At 43.5% G+C, this 17,544-nt stretch overlaps 1 pseudogene; it reads left to right on the top strand.

Moving 5' to 3' along the window:
• Positions 1-16,062: 16,062 nt before the first annotated feature.
• Positions 16,063-16,974, top strand: LOC119626319 (F-actin-capping protein subunit alpha-1-like; annotated as a pseudogene).
• The last annotated feature ends 570 nt before the right edge of the window (positions 16,975-17,544 follow it).

Below are 17,544 nucleotides of genomic sequence, written 5' to 3'. Positions count from 1 at the left end.
AATCAAATTCAACCTTGCTGCAGTAATCTGTCTTTAACAACTCCCACTGCAAGTCAATAAAATGTCAATTTAGTTCTCCTTTTGTTAAATCTTAAATCTGTGTAACGCCTCTCCTTTCCTTTGCTTGTTAAGTGCAGCTCATGTTTACCTCCCCCAACATCTCCCAGCCTCCTCAGTAGGGGCATCTGCCCTTGAGCACAGGAGTAGACATGCTCACTCAGATGGGAGTCAGCAGAGGGGCCTTGGAGATAGGGAGACCTGAAAAATGGAACCACCAGCTATCTCTAGTTTTCTTCTATTCTTGGAAACCCTGAGCAAACCAGCCTTCTTTAGGACCACTAAGGTCCTTGATTTTCCCAAGCTTGCTTTTCAAGTGGGCAGTAGTGAAGTGGACAGTACTGCACAGGCATTAGGAATGAGACTTTGACCCAAAACCCAGCACCACCACTTACTAGCTCTATGGCCTGGGATAATTATTCAACTTTTCTGGATCTCAGTTTCCTTATCTGTCTAATGGGATAACAATATCCTCATTGCCTACATAGGCTGATTAAAGGAGTTAATAGATATAATGCACTTAGCACGGAGTCTAGCACATTCTCAACACTGTATACCTGTTTGCCATGATTTATTATTTTCTGGTTTCTTATCCTCTATCTTCTCTCCAGTAATTCAGTTTCCTCCATTGGAACTACATCTTCTCCATTGGGTACAGCCTGAGGGATAAATAACTAGTACCTCTCCCTTTTCCAGACAATGAAAGGGTGCCTAATGCAAGCAATGCATAGGATGCCCTTTCTGGAATTTGAATCTTGAGCATAGGCACAGACTGAAAACAATTGGCTGCAGCTGCATCTTGACCAGGCTCATCCTAATTGGCCACCACTATGTGGTAGCTGCTTCTGGGCCCCTGGATGCAGCCTTTGTTCTTGCCTGTCCCCAATCCCATTTCTCCCTTCCATGCTGGGAGCTCCCTTTAGGAGAATTAACCAGTTTGTTTCCTCTGTTTGCAATCAAAGAATCTTCATCCATATGGAAGGAGTTCAGGGTTCACGTGTCTTCGTGAACCAGGGCTTCTATCCTACCATCTCCTGCCTCCTTCCCTGTGCCCTCTCACTCCACCTGCTTTCTGACCCCTTCTCTTATGTTTTGCAAAGCAAAGCGAAGCTAAAGGAGAAGAAGAGAGAGTCCCAAGAAGTCTAAGCAAAGAGGAAGAAACATGAAGAACATCAAGCAGTGATTCTTTCCTTGGGTTTGGTGTGACAGCCCTCCACCCGGCTCCACACCTCCCTGGCTCCATTTCCCCTTCAGCAGCCTCCCTCCTCTCAGTGAAGAACTCCTTTGTGTTAATGGCCACAAATGTGGCAGAAAGAGAAGCAGGAAAAGGACAAGACAGCTCTGGCATCAGCCACAAACTGCAGGCCTCAGCATCCAGCAACATCATGCTGAAAGCAAGCTGCTCCCTGCTTCTGCCCTTCATGCCGCCTGAGCTGAGCATCTCACTAAACCTGCATTCCAATCAGCCCAGTCCGCCTAGAGGATTCCTCTGGGAGGCAGACTCACTTGCCAAAAGTAACTTGGCCAAGGTTTGATTGATTGGAAGCCAAATCATCATTTGGCAAGATGAAATTGATGAATGTACTTTCTGCAAATTGAGTTTTGGTGAATTTTCCCAGAGCCCCTGTGCCCAGAACCACATTCAAAGAATCACCACTTAAAAAAAAATTCAGGGTGTCCCAAGAGTCTATTCCAAGGCAAAGTCTAGAGAGGTAGATAGGGAGGTCTCCTGACATTTGGGAATCACCTACTCTTTACCAGGGGCCTTATGGACACGATCTCATTTCATTCTCCACACCCAGCCCATGAGCTAGGAACAATTCACTTTATATGTGGGAAACCTAAGGCTTGAGAAGAAAGTGACTTGCCCACAGTCTCTGCCTTCAGAGGTACAGACCTTTCTCTATGTCCTTCAATCTCCTTCTCAGCCATCTCTTTCCCCACCTCAGGCCAGGCCAGGGAAGAGTGGTCCAGCCAGAAATAAACCACTCTAGAAACCCACAGAGTCATGCAGAGGCCAGCATTTAGGCTGTAATCCTGCAACTCACCCATATTCAGTCCAGGCCCCAATCTCTTCCATTTGGCAACCAAACAGTGAAGAAGAAAACTGATGTTCTGGAAGGGTCTGCTGTGTGACATTGTCACACATACTTGTTTACATAGTCCCCTCTGTTTGAGGCCAGGGCTCCCAGCAGTGCATAGCTCACCTAGGGTCACATAACTCCAAAGTGGTGGTGACAAGTTGCCCCAGCAGTAATATCACTTGCTTTCCTGCCAGTAGCATTTGTGCCCATATGTTAAGACTTGTTTAAGTCTACACCTCAATGTTACAGGTAAGTAAATGAAGGCTCAAAGAGGGGCAGCCCATGGTTGGCTTGGTGTTCCAACAAAGCAAGCCTTTGAGTTCCCTGATGGAGCATGGGACGTTTGAGCCTTTGGTCTTCCTGGCCTAAGATGTGGTCTTTATCGCTGAATTTCTAAGAACTGTGGGCTTACCTGTTGCCAAATTACCCTCTAGGACCATGGCTCCTCCAAGCCCACTACAGAATTCAGCTGAAGCTTTAAATTATGTCAGCCTGTGGAAGTATCTAAGGTGAGTGATTGATGGGCTACTATCAGAGAAAGCAGAATGGACCAAGCTCAAAGATCCGATAGGCAGCTGTACCACACTTTCCTGAAATGCAAACCCCACCCCCACGCCACCAGCCTCCAGATTTCAGCAGCATTACTACCCATCAAGGACTACTTAGTTTGCCTTCAACATCCGAAGGCTGTCAGCAGGGAGGGCACTGCCAATTAGTCCATCAGTGAGTGAGATCAGATGTAAGGTTGTAATTGCCCCGGGACCCATATAAAAGTATCAACATTCTGTAGGAGGGTGAGACACCCAAGAGTTTGGAGCAAAGAGAGATTCTGACTCTAAGAGAAATGGCAGTTGCAAGCTGAGAAGAGCAAATACATAATTATTTTAGCTCCTGGATGTCCTAGTATTAAGGAAACTGGGTCCTATAAATTCCTTCTCTTCAATACCTCCCAAATTCCTTATCTCCTTCCCTTTCCCATGGCCACCCCTTAGCTCTTGTTTTTTTTTTTTTTAAATGTTCACTATAATATTTATTTATTTATTTATTTTTATTTTTTTAATTTTTTTAATTTATTATTATTATTATACTTTAAGTTCTAGGGTACATGTGCATAACGTGCAGGTTTGTTACATATGTATACTTGTGCCATGTTGGTGTGCTGCACCCATCAACTCGTCAGCACCCATCAACTCGTCATTTACATCAGGTATAACTCCCAGTGCAATCCCTCCCCCCTTCCCCCTCCCCATGATAGGCCCCGGTGTGTGATGTTCTCCTTCCCGAGTCCAAGTGATCTCATTGTTTACTAGTCTCTGATAAAATAGACTTTAAACCATCAAAGACCAAAAGAGACAAAGAAGGCCATTACATAATGGTAAAGGGATCAATTCAACAGGAAGAGCTAACTATCCTAAATATATATGCACCCAATACAGGAGCACCCAGATTCATAAAGCAAGTCCTTAGAGACTTACAAAGAGACTTAGACTCCCATACAATAATAATGGGAGACTTCAACACTCCACTGTCAACGTTAGACAGATCAACGAGACAGAAAGTTAACAAGGATATCCAGGAATTGAACTCATCTCTGCAGCAAGCAGACCTAATAGACATCTATAGAACTCTCCACCCCAAATCAACAGAATATACATTCTTCTCAGCACCACATCGCACTTATTCCAAAATTGACCACATAATTGGAAGTAAAGCACTCCTCAGCAAATGTACAAGAACAGAAATTATAACAAACTGTCTCTCAGACCACAGTGCAATCAAACTAGAACTCAGGACTAACAAACTCAATCAAAACCGCTCAACTACATGGAAACTGAACAACCTGCTCCTGAATGACTACTGGGTACATAACGAAATGAAGGCAGAAATAAAGATGTTCTTTGAAACCAATGAGAACAAAGATATAACATACCAGAATCTCTGGGACACATTTAAAGCAGTGTGTAGAGGGAAATTTATAGCACTAAATGTCCACAAGAGAAAGCAGGAAAGATCTAAAATTGACACTCTAACATCACAATTAAAAGAACTAGAGGAGCAAGAGCAAACACATTCGAAAGCTCTTGTTTACTCTGGTGGTAATGCAGAGCAGGTGAGCCCCTAATGGGGCTTAGAAAGGGAGGTTTCTTAGTTTTGCCCAGGAAAGAATTAAAGGGCAAGCCGCAGTAGAAGAAAACAGCTTTACTGAAGCAGTGTTACAATTGTGGTGGTTTTATAGTTCCATGACTGCTCCTGCACAGCAGGGTGACCCCATAGGCAGAGAGCAGCATCTCAGGGCAGTTTTGTAGTCATATTTATACCTATTTAATTACATGTAGATTAAGTGGCAGTTTATGCAGAAATTTCTAGGGAAGGGGTAGTAACATTTGGGTCATTGGGTCATTGCCATGGAAAGGGGCAATAACTCCAAGTGTTGCCATGGCAATGGTAAACCTACATGGCACACTGGGGTGTGTCTTATGGAAAGCTGCTTCTGCCTCAGCCCCGTTTTAGCTAATCCTCAGTTTGGTCTGCTGTCTGAGGCCCGCTTCCAGAGTTGAGTCCCACTTCCTACCTCAGCAAGAGTATATCAACAGCCTCCTAAAGCCTCTTTCTGTCTTGACTACTGCTCCTTCCAGTTCATCTTTCACATGCCAACAGAGTGATTTGTCTAAAATGAAGTCCACCTAAAATGTCATTCACTTAGGGCACAGGTCTCTAAATTGGCATGCATGTACTCAAGAATACACAAGACACATTGGGGTGTAGGAGGAAAATAAGACAACATATATTTTCATTCATTTTTCTAAAAACTAATTATAAAGAAATTGAGTTTTCCTAATATGTAATATACGTAATATGCGTCTTGACATTGGCAACCCTATTCAGCCCAGGAGGTGTCATGAGGGGAAAATGGGAACCCTACAACAAGGGGATTAATAGCAGTGTCCTCATTCAATCTTTCAGGGTCAGATTTTTCCTCTCAGTGTACCTCAGTGGCACTGAGTCAGGTTATTCAGAATTCTTGATGCATAAAGGCTTCTCATGGGTCATTTATTCATTTATGTATGTATCTACTTTTCGCTATCTGATAAGCACTTGTAATTCAACCATCCATCCTGAAGACTAGGACCTTGGCAAAAACTTTCATCTCGCTACATGCCCATTCTCCTGCCTAGCCTCTTGTTTCCACCACCCAAAGCAGCCACCATCCTGAACCACAAGTCTATTGTTCCTTTACTTCCTTTGAATATAGTGTTGATTCATCTATATGTATTCCTTAAAAGTATACATTTTTATTTTAGTTGTTTTTACCATTATAAAAAGAGCTTGTGCTGCATGCAATATTCTGAGTCTTTTCTTCCCCCACTTAATAAAACTTTGCTAAGATTCATTCACATTGCTACATTGCATAGTTTCATTCATTTTTACTGCTATGTAATATTCCTTTGTGTGACTTTACCACAATTTATTCATCCACTCTCCTCTTCATAAGAACTTGGGTGGTTTTTATTAATAGATAAAAATAAAAATTTATTTTAAAATTTAAATGGAAATACAAAGATCCAAAAATAGCCAAGACAATCTTAAAATATATGTATATTTTCCAAAAAGACTCATATACATAATTTAAAAGGAACATCAAAATTCAATAAGTATAAGACAAATAATCCAATAGAAAATAAGAAAGACTCAAACTTTATGAAAAAAATCTAAGTGGCCAATAAATACACAAAAAATGCTCAACCTCATTAATCTTCAAAGAAACATAAAATAATACCATAGTAAGATATGACCTCACACCTAACACAATGGTAAAAAAGTAGAATGACTGATAATACTAAGTGTTGGTGAGGATGTGGAAAAACTAGAACTCTCAAGACTTGCTGGTGAGAGAATAAATTGGTAGGACCACTTTGGAAAACCGGCATTATCTACAAAGTTGAACGTATGCATTGTAGTCCCTGCTTACCCGAGGGTTTGGCTTTCCACAGTTTCACTTTCCACCATTTTAGTTACCCATGGTCAGCCAAGGTCTGAAATAGGTGAGTATGGCACAATAAAATAATATATTTTGAGGAAGAAAGACTACATTCAGATAACTTTTATTGAAGTATAGTGTTATAATTGTTCTTTTTTTCATTAGTTGTAGTTAATCTCTTACTATGACTAATTTATAAATTAAACTATATCACAGGTATGTAGGTATAGGAAAAAATATAGTATATATAGGGCTAGCTCTATCCATCGTTTCAGGCATCCACTGGAGGTCTTGGAACATACCCTCCACAGATAAGGAGGGACTACTACTTTATACTCTATGATCCAGCAATTTTACTACTAGATATATAGCCAAAGGAAATGTATACATACATAAACTAAAAGACATGTGTAGGAATTTTTATAGAAGCACTATTTATCATAGTTCAGTGCCAATTATAAATTTAGCTCCAAGGACATACATACTATATGTATATATACACATACACATTCTTCAGCATACCTACATCAGGATATAAGAGAGACTGGAATTCACCTCTCCTCAGCAAGATGTATGGCAAAAGTATTTCTAAGTACAGTGGGCTACAGAGAGGCATTCCTATCCCCCATAGGAAAAAAACTGATTATGTTTCTAGAACTTCTACCTGGGGATCCAGTGCTAAATATTCACTCATCGCCAGAATTTTGTTTAAATGAAAAAATTTGTATTTTGGATTTTAGATATTCAGCATGGGATGAATCATGATCCTAGTTATGACTCAATGCCAACATTGTTTCACATATACCCCACTTTTTTACTCACTCATTCATTTATTTATTCGTGCATTCATTCATTTTTTTTTTCACTATCTGTTTTAGTCCATTTGTGTTGCTATAAAGGAATATTTGAAACTGGATAATTTACAAAGAAAAGAGGTTTCTCTGTCTTGCAGTTCTGCAGGCTGTACAAGAAGCATGGAGCCAGCATCTGCTTCTGATGAGGGCCTCAGGCTACTTCCACTCATAGTGGAAGGGGAAGGGGAAGGGGAAGGGAAGCTGGCTTGTGTAGGGATTGCATGGCAAGAGAGGAAGCGAAAGAGAGAGAGAGAGAGAGAGAGAGAGAGAGAGAGAGGACAGGTGCCAGGTTCTTTTTAACAACCAGCTCTCATGTAAACTAATAGAGCAAGAGCTCACTCACCCCATCCCCAGGAGATTAATCTACTCATGAGGGATCCACCCCCATAACACAAACACCTCCCATTAGGCCCCACCTCCAACACTGGGATCAAATTTCAATATGAAGTTTGTTGGAACGAACATCCAGTCTATAGCACCAACCAACTCAAAATCTAGAATACGAGCAGCATGTCTGCATGTTCCTCTGCTATTCTGGCCCTCTGCCTTGGCTCTCACCACCTCTGCCAGGGGTAAAAATTACACTAAACCTTTTGCTTTTCTTTCCTTTGCTTTATTTTTCAGTTGTATCATCAAGATATGTATGCCTATGTCACCTATGTTTTAGTTGCAATTTTGAAGTTTGATGTGTGTAGACTTCTAGAACTTGCATTTTCCCACTCACTATATTCTAAGATTCACCCATATTGCTACATGTAGTTTACTCCTTTCCATTTCCCATGCTGTAAAATATTCCATTTGGTGAAGATGTCATTATTTATTTATTCTTCTCTCCATGGACTTTTGGGTTGTGCTATGGACAGTCTTGTTCAAGTCCTAACCCCTCTCCCTTCTCACTCTGGTTGTTATGGCTACATTAGGTTTGGGGCATGGATTTTTGGAAAGGTGGTAAAAATACTCATCATCATCATCATCATCATGTGATGGTGATAGCTGATATTTGTCTGAAGTGTTACCTGTTACAAGGAACTTTTATCAACATTATCTAATTGGACAGACTCCAAGAACAGGCAGGCCTATCACAGGGTTAGGAAACAACCAAATCCGCATCCTTTAGATCTTGTTTCATGTGTTACTCTGACCCATTCCGGAGCCTTGGGCTTGATTGGCATTTCTCTCACTGTAAAGCCTAGTTTCATTGCAACACATCATTAAAACTGGGTGGGACGTCTGAGAAAACTGAGACATTGAAAAAGGCTATCAGAGAGCAGCCAGGCCTAGTATCACCCAAAGTTTTTTTTCCTAGTCTCCAGCCAAAAGCCAGAGCCTCCATGATCATGGGAGGCCAGGGGCTGCCCAGGAGATAGAATTTTCCCCACTACCATCCACCACTGGTCCTCCTAGGATAAGAGTCAGTCATCTTTGACTCTTCCAGGCTGTCTGCCTCTCCCAGTTCCCATGTTACGCCTGGTGAAGCCAGGCTCACTTGGTGGCACAATGCCAGCATTCTCCACTCCCCATCCCTATCACTGAATAATGAATACCAGCTAAGTGTTGAGCAAGTGCCAGTGAACTTCTAGCAAATATTCCCCCTGGAGCTTGGATCAATAACACTTAGCTGCTCCTTTTCAGCTGGGAAAGGGGGTAGCAGGAAGCCCATCCTGAACCTTTCCCTCAGGGATAGGCTGTCTGACATCCCCAAGCCCACCCTCAGGGGCTCTTGATTTTCCAGTGCAGGAGTGAAGACTTGTGTCCACAGGAGACTAATTAACCTCCTTCCTCAGCCCCTGTTCCCCAAACATTCCCTTGGAATGTGATTGTTAAGCTCCATCTCCAAGAAAGGGCTCTTTCCCTGGGAGCTCTGCTTGGATAGCCTATGAGAGCTAAGGGGACACTGTGTTCTGGATTCAGGGGTGGTCACCAGCCATCTCATAACCTTGAGCTGCATAGTTTGGGATTAGAGAGGAAGAAAAGAAAAGAGAAGGTGTTTTACACATGTACATCAATTCGGTGGCCTTGGCCATGCTCCATGTCTAGTCTAGGCACTGTCAACTCCAGCCTGGTTCTGAGAATCACATCTTCTTTGTTCTTAGAAATCTTGCAGAGTTGAGAGAATAATGACAACCAGTACTCACAAAGTGCCTCTTTTGTTCCAGGCTCTGTTCCAAGCCGTTGGCTCTAACTCATTGTATCCCATAGTAACTCATGAGGTACAGGCTATCATCTCCACTTTAGAGACAAGGACGTTGAGACATGAAGAGGTGAAGTGACTTGTCCAGAGTTACAAGGCTAGGAAGCATGAAGCCAGGGCCTTGTCCCAGGCCACCTAGATCTGGAATACATTGTCTGGACCACTCCACCAAGCCACTTCCATGACACCTCACCCCTGGGCTAGAACAGGAGCTCTGGAGGCAGATGTTCCTGGCTCTGAATCCAGCTGTTACTTACAAATGATGTGGTAGGTACATTTCTCAACCTTTCTACTTTTCTGAGTCCCCTTTCCTAATGTAAAAAACTGAGATAATACTCAGCTCAAAGTGTTGTTGTAAAAATAAAAATTCAATAAACTACAGAGCTGATGTTCAATAGGTATTTATTTCTTCATTGAGGGGCTGAGGTGTCTAACTCTTCTCTGCAGAGGCAGGCCTCTTGGCCTGGTCTGGAAAGCCTTGGCCCACATTTGAGGTTCTGGCATCACCTCCCTGGCCCGGTATCAGGTTGCTTTTCCCAGGTTCCTCTTCTTGACACTTTCCCAATATCCCAGCCCCCTTCAAGAGTGGAGAGTTAAACCACTTCCTTCCCCTGGCCCTGCCGGCCTCTATTACTCCCGCCAATCTCCCAGGCCACCACTGACGCCTGCCAAGGTAGACTTTTAAAGCCATTCCCCAAATACTGGCAGGGGCTATGTCCTCCTCAAGGAAGGCTTGACCACACATCTGGAAACACTGCTTTGCTGATGGCACAGCTTAGATCTGTGGCCATATAAGCTTTTCAAAACGGCATTTCCCCCTCCACCTGAGTTAAATGTCTCACTTGGTCACAGTAGACCTGGCACACTGGTTATAACAAACCACCCCAAGCCTAATGACATCACACAACAGTAATCATGTATCATCTCATGGTTTAGGTGAGTCAGGAATTCAGATGGGCAGGGGAGGATGTCTTGCCTCTGCTCTGTGATGTCTGGGGCCTCAACTGGAGCACATGAGGGCTGGGGGGCTGGAGTCATCTGAAGGTTTGACCAAGGCTGGAGGATATGCTCTCAAGGCGGTTCATTCATATGGCTGATGAGTTAGTGCTGGCAATTTTGCTCCTCTCCACGTGGGCCTCTGCACAGGGCTACTGGAGTGGTGTATGAGTTTGCTAGAGCTGCCATAACAAAGTACCACAGACCAGGTGGCTTAAACAATGGAAATTTATTTTCTCACAGTACTGGAAGCTACAAGTCTAAGCTCAAGGTATCAGCAGGGTTGTTTCTTCTGAGGTCTCCTTCCTTGGCTTGTGGAGGACCACCTATTCCCTGTGTCTTCTCACAGTCTTCCCTCTGTGCATGTCTATATCTTAATCTCTTCTTATACAAATACCAGTCATATTGGACTAGGGCAAATGCTTAAAGACCTCATTTTATCTTAATCACCTCTCTAAAGTTCCTATCTCCAAATATAGTCACATTCTGAAAAACTTGGGATTAGGATTTCAACATATGAATTTGGGGAGATACAGTTTACCCCATAACAAGTATACTCATGAAATGGTGGCTGACTTCCCCCAGAATGAATGTTCCGGGAATATTGGGTGACTGCTGTCATGTCTTCTATGAGTAGGTTCAAAAACCACACAACACCAATTCTGTGCTATCCTACTGGCTTCACAGATCAACCCTATTCAGTGTGGCAGGATGCCACAAGATGACATGTGTTCTGGGAAGTGAGGATCCGGGAGGGCAGCCTGGAAATGAGCTACCACCACACCCAGGCAAACAAATGCCTCCCACATTCACCACACACCAGAAGAGAAGCCCACCCTGAAAGAGAAAGTCCAGAAGGCACAAAGCCTCTTCTTGTGCTCAGCAGCAAGGCAGGTGGCTCCAGAGGCATATGGAGAAAGAAGGTGGCTACGTTCTTCTCAAACTACCATCTCTGGGGAGGAGAAGTTTTACTCCCTCCATGGAAACCTGGGGCTAGCATCCCAGATGTAAAGAGAGGTTCCAGTCTGGTCCTGGGTTTGCTCCGCCTGCCCTGTTGTATAACTGCACGGTGCCCCTACAATGGACACCACTGAGAGAACACAGATGGAAAAGATGAGTAAGATAACTGTTGTGCACAAGGAGCTTACAGCGTACGTGGCACAGAACAAGTGCACAAAATAATAACTCAAAAGTTAGACTGTGATTTTTAATTCCTAGAGTACGTGAGACTATAATGTGTAGCAGAGGAGGGGAAGGTTTCACTTCTTTGTTCGGAGTAGATGTGACTTAAAAGCAGAACCCTGGTATTCCTTCTCCCTTATCTGATTAATCTGCAGAAACAGAGAATCACGGTCAAGCCAGCATCTGCTACTGGTGATCATAAGGTCAAAGGTCTGTGTCTGGGACCCCAGATGATTTGCAGTTCATTTACTGAGTCCTCGCTGGGAGTGTGTCCATGAAGACATGGGTGAGCTGAAGACCATATGCCTCGTGACTGCTGGCCTTCTCCAAGCAGATGTGGCCTTCTGATTGGCCTAGTGCTGAAGTCCTAAAATACTGGGTCCTGCCATCGAGTCCTGGGCAGGGCTGCCTCTCCTCCCCTTTTCATGTACCTCTCAGGCTACACACCAGAATAGCCAGTTCTCCTCAGCCAGTTTCCCCATCACCTTCCTCCTAAGCGAAAACTCACCTGGCTCAAGTTTTGGGGACAAAAGGGGAGAAGAGCTCATCCTGCAATGTTGCTTTCTCTTCCTCAGAATCTTTGGGACTGACTAAAAGTTCCTGCGTCCCCACCCTACTAGAGAGTGGGGGGATTCCTCCAGTCCCAGCTGGGTCCACCTCCCAGTCACCTCATCCATCATCCTGACAGGTGGGCCCTGGAGAGAAGCTATAAGCAGGACAGGGGTAATTAGGATCCATTAAAGAGATGAGGCTGAGCTGCAGGGGGGACCATTCATTCCACAGCACCCTCTTCTAAATGGGGCTGTCAGCCAGGCAGAGCTTGCTCCCACGAGTTCCTGGGGAGGCTGTGGCAACCGGGTAAAGAGCATCTTGAAGACATGGAGGCCTGGAGATGAGGCAGGGGCCATCAGCCAGCATTCCTGCAGAGAAGGCAGGGGGCAGAGAAGGGGATAACAGAAGCCACCCCCAACCCCCACCAGCAGGGTCTCACATAGGGGCTTGTTTGTGAGCCAAGTCCTCAGCTTATGACTCCACACTCTGCAGTCCAGGCTGCTTTCCATGGCCTCCCTGCGCATCCCAGCCCAGGGCAAGACTACATCTCAAAATAAAATAAAATTAAATTTAAATTAAAATAAAAAACAAGCATTGGACCTAAGATGGGAGCACTCCTCCTCTTGCTCTCTTGCTTTTGGGAAGGCCATGCCCTGCCTATGGAGTAGCCATTCCTTTGTTTCTTTACTTCTCAAATAAACTCGCTTTCACTTTATTCTGTGGACTCACCCCAAAATCTTTCTTGCATGAGATCCAAGAATCATCTCTTGGGACCTGGATTGGGACTGCTTTTCAGTAATATTTTGAATATAATTTAGTGTACTTAATGTAGGCACAAATGTGATCTGAAATACGTCGGTTGGGTCTTTAGTAGGATTTTCTTTTTCTTTCTTTCTTTCTTTTTTTTTTTTTTTTTTTTTAAGGACTGGGGATACCCAGTTCCATTATGTCTGACCAGGTCACTTCTGAAAGGACTAGAAAACATCGTGGTTCACAATCCCACAAACAGTAGCCCAGGACCCTTGGGGAAGGCACCTCTCTGCCTCCTCTTTTCCGAGACCCCCGCAGAGCAGAACGAGTGAAGCTCGAATCTTGGGGGCCTTCCGTCTGGCCGGCCTACTGCAAGGTCTGTGCTTGCTTTGCCTTCGTTGCTATTGTTTTCAGTCACGGCAGCAGTAAAGCCCACATTAAGAACAAATGAGAGAGGCCAATTACTAATGTGCTGAGGGGAAAAAAAAAACAACCCATAAATAATTGTACTGAGGTTTGATGTTAAATATAAGGAGGACTAACAATTCAGACAAGCAGAAACTCCTGAATCTACCACAAAACTCCCCAAGGCAGAATGGCAGCGAATGGCCACACATTTGCATAATAGCTTTCTTGTTGTTCTTTGTTCTTTTCGTGGCTTCAACTAATTGCATTTAAGCACCCTGTTATTTCCCTCATTCCTCTGAAAGGAGCCAGCCCCAGTGATCCATAAAATGGTAACTTTCACCAGCACAATACTGTTGTTATACACTTATAAATTGAGGGATCTGAAAAGAAACAAAGCTCTATATCAAAATAGCCCCAGGACCTCTCCTTTGATTCAATTTGTTGTGCATGCTTTTCTCCAGGGCTGGATTCACAGGTGGGCCACCTGCACCCCCACGCAGCTGTCCCATGCTAGCTGGTGCCCTGTGGTTAGAAAGGCCCTGCTTGGTTTAACGCTTGGCTGTCGCTGTATAGAATGGCTCAACACTTTTTAATAAGGGGTCCCACGTTTTCATTTAGCATTGGCCTTGCAAATTATCTGTGCTTCTCACTCTGAGTCAGGTCTGCCTGGGATAGTGCCTAGCTCCAAAGCAAAGTAGACTTCATGTGGTGAAGTCTCCCAAGAGTCCAACAGCTATCGCATTTCTGCCTCCTCTAGTATTCATTTATATAAGCCACCCAGCACCCTTGATGACCATGACTCATGGAAAAGGGAAAATTCATTTCCCCAGGACACAATCTGACACCAAACTTTCTGAGCTCAGCTTGCAATTTAGCTGGAACCAAAAAAAAAAGCACAAAGATCTCTGTCTGGATGGGACTTTTAATTGTTGAAGTCACTTCCTTTGTGGAGAAGCCTGGATGAGCTGAAGAGGTGTTTCCCTGGTCCTAGGGATTCTAATGGTCCCACTAAAAGGAGCATGGGAATGCCCTACACCGGCTGTTATTCCTGCTTCCTTCCCACTTTTGCATCTTTCAAGGTAATCATTAATCTATTCCCACAACAAACGTTACCGTATTACTCCAGGCTGTCCTGGGCATCAGGGATCCAAGTGTAAATGAGAGAGACTCAGTCTCTGCCATCATGGATCTCGTGGTCCCATCTCAAATGAGACCCAAATACCATCCCCATGTCCACAGGCACGGGAGGACTAACTCTCACATTCTAACCTTGGAGCCTATTGCTATTCCACTAGGAATAGCTGCTCCTTCTTCCTACCAATGCATGTCTGGCTCACTTGATCGCCAGAGTCCAGCTCGAAGTAGATTTCTACCAGAAGTCCTTCCCTGATCACTGCCCTAGGCCGCTCCACTCAGCTGCCTCTGTGCTGTACCCACTGGGGACTCAAGTGTTTCCAGGACATTCTGTGTTTTTCAGTTGCTATAAATAATGTAGGTTTCTTAGCCTGAGAGGAGATTCTAACAGATCTGAAGTCTGTTTTGCTCCCTACCTTTATGACTGTGCCTGATGTAGCAAGTACTGTTTGTTGCCCACACGAATCTATTGCCCTCTTCTTGGCCAGTAGAAACCAATTTTGTTTCCATATTGACACTTTCCTTTGAGTCCTTCTGCTGAGGACGGGTGACTTTATCTCTAGCCACTTCCCAGGAGGGTGGGACATGGATATTGATTGGTCTGTGGTGATCCCATTCTCTTTCCTACCATTGGTTTAAGAAGGGTCATGAGACCTCGTCTTGATCAATGATACATAAGAGAAATGATGGATGGTTTCTACAGAAAAGATTTCTAATCAATAGAAAGAAACTCAGGGGAGGAAATGGTCCCTTCTCTTCAGTTGGATTAGTGTCATGTCCCCATGGGACACCTAGAACTGTGGCAGCCACCTTGTGACCGGGAGAGATAACACCAACAGGTTGAAGCTGATGGTGAACAATGATGGTGTTCTTGATGAGGTGATTAGATAGACATTAACCAACCTGGTCCCACCCTACCTACTTCCAGGATTCTGGCCATGTAACTTTAATATTTTTATCACTTAATATACATTTATTTAGGTTTTCTGTTCTTTGTAGCTGAAAGCTTTCTAAATGATAAGAGTTTTGCCTGTAATAGGTATGCTTTGTGGATTTTGTCTAATTAAATGTCGGGAACAGGGTGTGCAGGGTCTGCCCTTGGAACAGGCTAACTAGACTTCCTGTAAGGAATGTGAGTGGTCTAACAGAAAAAGAATATAGGCATTCCAATGTTTCTGAGGGCCAGTTCTGATTTTATGCCTGACTATGACTTTGATAGTTGGGAATGTGGGAAATTAAGACATTAAGGAGTAAAAGTCTTGACTTTAGTCGCATCACAAACTAAAGAAACTCAGTCTAGAGCACTGACTTGGTGTAGAAGTAAAATTCCAAGTAGATCTCCATCTACTTCCTCTGGCTGGGGGGCACTTGCTTCTTTCTGTAAGTGATCAAATTTAAAGAAAATGTTGTTTCTTGGGTCTAAAAATCTGCTATTACCCAGGTTCCTGAGTTCTGTAATTAAGACCTGATCTTTCCCCCTGGGGAGTGCATCAGTGATTAATTCAGCAGCTATGCATACCTTCTCCTCACCCAGCACCCAGTCCTCAAATTCAGCCAGCTTGGGCTGCTCTCCACACAGTGAAATTTTAGGAATATCTGTGTAATCTAAAATTATACCATCTAGGGCTAATAAAATCTGGAATTCCATTATGAGACATTCATTCTTTTGGCTATATGTCTATAAAAGTCACTAAAATCCAAACATCCCTATGTAGGAGTAGCCCCTTTTCTTGAGCACAAATAGGATATAGAAAATGGGGCAGGGGACAATTTCCTGGGATGAGCTTATTGTTAAAGAGTTGAACAGATTTATACAGAAGAACCTTGCTGCACTAAAGACAAACTTTTCTTATGTCTCAATTTTACTTGGAAATAATGACAAGCTTTGTGGAAGGAGCAGCACATGCATTTGCCCACTGTAACATGGATCCATTCACGCCTGTGAAGATAGAAGGATATGAAGATCAGAAAGAAGCAAGTGGCCCCCACGAAGAGGAAGTAGATGGAGGTCTGAAGTCCCGGAGAGAATTCTGTGACAGTGCTTTAACAGTGTATGCAGGCCAGGCACAGTGGCTCACGCCTACAATCCCAGCACTTTGGGAGGCTGAGGTAGGTGGGTTGCTTGAGCCCAGGAGTTCCAGACCAGCCTAGACAACATGGCAAAACCCCGCCTCTACTTTAAAAAATACAAAAATTAGCCAGGTGTGGTGATGCATGCCTATGGTCCCAGCCACCCAGAAGGTTGATGCTGCAGTGAATCACTGCACTCCAGCCTGGGCTACAGGAGTGAGACCCTGTTTAAAAAAAAAAAAAAAAAAAAAAACCCTATGTGAAAGATCATTATTCCAATGGCCAAGGCTTCTGTACTGTTTGTGCTAAAACAGACTGTTATTGCATGTATTGAAAGCCACCAGTTTCAGCCTAAAAACTTCTGGAATGATCATTGGAGATAAGAGCAGAAGTCCACAATCAAACAACCTACAGCCCAGGTAGTTGAAGTGCTTAAAATTCAGGTTCACTATTATGAAGAGGGTAATGCGCCATTGGTCAGTCATAAAGTTGTACAGGATTCACTAACTGTCTCGAATGAAGTACAAACTGTAAAGGAGTTTATTAAAATCATAGAATTCAGGAAAGGAGTATCAAACAGCAATTAGTAAAATCTATCAAACGATGTCAGATGCCACATTAAAGGCCTTGCACCGGCAGCTACCCATTACCTGCACCAAAATTGATGAGAACTAGCTACTCAGCTATAAGAATGGCAAAGAAATGCAGAAGACTTAAAGGCTGAATGTAGGATTCTTCTGTATGTGGAAAGACAAAGATTCAACGTGTGGTCGTATGACAAGTAAGTGATTTATAAACAAGAGTGATATTTTGCTAGGGCTTTCAAAGTTAATGTATTTTCTAGCCCCGTGGAATACTGTTGAACCTCTAGCATTGTCTTGATTCTTTTCTGTTCTCTGCCTTGTAATTTTCTGTTATCACTATATCCATGTGTGAATCTGTTGTTGTTGTTAATTCTGCCACATTTAATGTTGGAAAGAGACATCTAATCTGGAGTCACTTACTGTTTAGAAAATTTTCCTAGCCGTGAAGCCCTGTTACTGATTTAGAAAAGGTGTGATGTTCACTACTTTTCTACTGCTATTCTTCCAAGAACTTCTGGGACTTCAGTGGTTTTTACCGCTCCACCAACAGCTAAAGAGGTATTCCTACAAGCTATAGCTAAATGGAAGACATATTCATCCTTCTTCTACTTTCATCTTCATTTATAGCATCTCATAACTGTTGATTTCCAAAGTTTGGATTGGGGCTTTTCAGGTCCTTTTTGGAGGGCAAAGGAAGTTTTCT

Source organism: Chlorocebus sabaeus, chromosome 21, assembly GCF_047675955.1.
Source record: "Chlorocebus sabaeus isolate Y175 chromosome 21, mChlSab1.0.hap1, whole genome shotgun sequence".
Classification (NCBI taxonomy): domain Eukaryota; kingdom Metazoa; phylum Chordata; class Mammalia; order Primates; family Cercopithecidae; genus Chlorocebus; species Chlorocebus sabaeus.
This window is presented reverse-complemented; position numbering and strand designations above follow the sequence as displayed.